Genomic DNA, 3,812 nt, shown 5'->3' with positions numbered 1-3,812 from the left:
ACCACGACTCATCTTCGCCCAGAGGAAGTACGAATGTTCGAGTTCCCAGTCGGAATTTGAATCTTTCCCACTCGGAAAGTCGATGCAGTCCCAGCAACAGTGCTGTGCCAAAATTAAGATTTTGGAGCCCATACCAAATACAGGGCCAGTATTATACCCGTACCCATACTTTTAACCTATAAAGGCAGTTTATGTAGGGGAGAGCATGATTGTAGTGATTTATGATATATTTAGTGATTTTCCACAATAATTAGTTAATACAACTAAACGCACCTTTCAGCTTTTCATGCATTTTGAAACTGTTTTTTTTTTTCTGGAAACCTTAAACGTAAACGTGTCTAAGGGACCGAGCTCTAATTCTCCAGAGAATCTCATTCTTCGAAGCACCACCCAGAGTTTGTGACCAAAGGGACAAAGCAAATCAATTCAAGAGCTTCTGGGTTAGCTCTTCCTTCACATCAGACTGGTACAGTGTCCACATCACTGCAGAAACTACACAAATCTGTCAGTCACCTGCACTCTCCCCTTACGCACACGTACAACGACTAACAAGAGCTAAACACACACTGCAGCCACTTGTAGCACACAGATTTGCCTCATGCTCTCCTCAGGGAGAAACAAACAGTTGCTACATCTTGATGCATGCTCAATCATCCAGGTAAAGAAATCCCAAAAAGTTGATTCTGTTCATCTGGACGTAACGTTTTTTTCAATGGAAGAAACATTTCACCAGTTTCTTCATCATTATTATGCAAATTGTTCTGACCATTGGTCAACGACCATGAGTACAGCTCACAGAAAGTTGGGGAATGGTTGAAACCACATCATCGTAAGATGGTGATTTGCAGCCGTTTAGAGAGTTTTTCCCTTTTCATGTAAATGGCCCTCGGATTTGAGCAGGAAGTCAAGGAGGCCGTTAACATGAAAATGGAAGAAAAAAAAACACCTCTGAATCGAGGAGGGGGACTAAGGGTCCATCTTTTTACATCTTACAATGCATCATTGCAGACTGAACAAAAACTGCAAATGCAGAAGCAGGAAGTGAAAATTAACCACAACCTTACTACTTCCACAAGAATAATAGCAGGGGATATCCAGGGGGGATAATAGCAGCCAGGTGCTGCTAATAAAATCAACTTGATTAAGTGAGTGCCAACAAGTGTGACCAGAAAAACAACGGTTTTGGCAGTTTGCTGGTCTGGAGAGGGAGTTCTGTTTAGTTTTAGCAGCGGCAAGCCTGCGCTGCCAGGAGGAGAGGAGGATGGCAGCAACAAGGAAGAACCTGGCTATAAGAAAGTATTTTTCAAAGAAACCTGTAAGTCACTTAAAGTCAAGTTCACTCATAAAATGTGTCCGTCATAATAACGTTACAGGCTATGCTAGGCTTTGGCCCACATCAGTCTAAAATTGTATGTAACCATGAATAACGTGTTTTGGAAACTAACTGCACAACAGGCAGCACTATCAGTTCTCTAAGTCTCAGAGCAGCATTTCTAATTTTGATTGAAACTGTCAGAGAAAACTGCAGACTCGAGTAAGCCAGGATATTAGTTTTAGAATTATGTCTAACGTTAAAATGTTGGTGACACAATAATTTCGTCCTAATGGCACTGACATATTCATAGGGTTAATTTTTGAGACAAAATATCATGAGGTAGTCATGATTTTGCAAATATTCCACCTTGTTTTAAAAATGCACTCACCCTACAAAAATTACTGATGAGTCAAGATCTGCACAAACTGACAGAAACACTGAAGCAGCTACACATTTTATTCTTATTGTCATGTATGTCCTATTTGTCAGGTGACAGAGGCAGCTCTGCCATGTTGTAGCTCAGAGGTGAAGAGGCGAGGTCACAGGTGACTGACTGATGATTTGGTGCTATAGATTAACTAGTATTTATCATCATAACAATTGTTAGGCTGCTGATGCAAATTGATTCGTTAGTGTATATTTGACAAAGAATCTGAATTGACATGTCTCACTTTTTATATGGCATGAATCAATGTATTATTTTATCAGGTAGCAATATGTCCTAGTGCAGGGGAAGAGCCAGGGCCAAAGCTGAGGCACATCAAGCACATAGTAATAATTTTAATCTGAGGATAAAACGCAGGTACTTAGGATGAAAGATACTTCAGTGCTCTCAGGAGACTAAAAAGATGGCTACGGTCAACAATGACTCAAATGAAATTAAACAATGCTGCTGTGTGTCCACCAGGAGAGACTGGACAGTATAGATGTAAAACAAACATGCCAGCAGTTTATCTCAGTTAACGAGAGGAGCAGGCATGTGTTCGGCTCCTTCACATAGTGGACATTGAAGTAATGATGTTAAGTGCTTAAAGTCATTTTCTTTTATTGTCATGACTGTATTTGAAGCTATTTTTATTTTTGTATGATACCTGATTTATATGGAATGTGGAAGTAAACTAAAGCCTAAAATACTTTAGTCAGTCATTTGTTTAATAGTAATTTAACATTATATAATTCGCATATAAAACTATGAATTGTAATTTTAAATGGTTTTAAAGCATGCAGAATAGCATATGTAGGCAAGTATATTTCTCTTTTTTTTTCTTTTCTTTTTTTTTATCAAGAAGCAAAGACAAAAAAAAAGAAAAGGCAGGGTTCGATGGTAGAATCATCCGTCCCCACCAATGCCAAAACCAAATCTACGCCCTTGTCAAAATCCCAACAATTTAGAAGCTACGGTATATGCAAGATGCTGTAAGCCTACAAAAATCTTTGATGAGCAGTGTGAAACCACCTCATCTTTATTGATGGGGTTATTTCCAGCGTGCTCCATATTCTGATTAACCAAATGCATGGATCACCTTTTTAGATGTTAAAGATGCAGCAACCCTGTTCCCAGACAGGGCAGCAAATGCTGTCTCTGCTCAACCATAAATTCCCCCAAACCCTGCCCCCAAACAAATGTGCTGAGCAATAAAAAGGTTTCTGGTGGAGTCTGGAGAAGGCTTCAGTGTAGTGGGGGCGTTGCAACTGTATAAACACTGGAATGATGGCTTAAACAGTTTAATTCCACCAAGACCCAAGAATGACCTCCATGTTTAAACTTAGTGACAGGATGGATATGAAACATGCAGAGGAACCCCTCCCTCTACCCAATAAGCTGGTTGTCAGTTTGATTTGAATGAAGTTGGATGAAGAAACTGTGTTTTCCTCTTCTTTTGGAGACATTGTCATATGCTTAAATGCATGTAGAAATATATGTTATGACCTATTTGCTTCCATAGTTTGTTATAACCTCAAAATGAACACTGTACCTCCCACACACACGCACACACCTATAAAATGCAGAACTATATCTTTCCATATCATAAATCTGTAGCCAAACCAGAGGTGGGGGAAATAGTGCCTTTGTCTTACTTAAAATTATGTTTTAAAGACTAAAATAATACTATTTTTACGATCAACAATATATTAAAATCACACACTGCTTTTAAAGCTTTGATTTGTATTTTTTTTTTAACATTTGTGATTTTATTGCAAGCTGTCATGTTAAAATCTAGTTTTGTCCACCTGTAAGATTTATATTGCCCTGAACTCTCAAGATAATGATAAAAAATCATTTTAATGTGGTTATTCATGCCTTAATTAGAAATAAAGGGTTAAATAAATTGAAGCCACATCCAGAATAAAAAAATGTGATGATAAAGGAACACAGAACCCACTGTGGGATAACCTATGATGTAAATGCTCTGTATATTATCAGTAGTAATATACCTACACTACAAGGCTGAAAACTGATTAGATTAATGTCTGATGATCTTTTGTGCTTCTTCAA

This window comes from Astatotilapia calliptera, chromosome 7, assembly GCF_900246225.1.
Source record: "Astatotilapia calliptera chromosome 7, fAstCal1.2, whole genome shotgun sequence".
In the NCBI taxonomy this organism is placed as follows: domain Eukaryota; kingdom Metazoa; phylum Chordata; class Actinopteri; order Cichliformes; family Cichlidae; genus Astatotilapia; species Astatotilapia calliptera.
The sequence above is the reverse complement of the archived record's forward strand: the minus strand, read 5'-3'. Positions refer to the sequence as shown.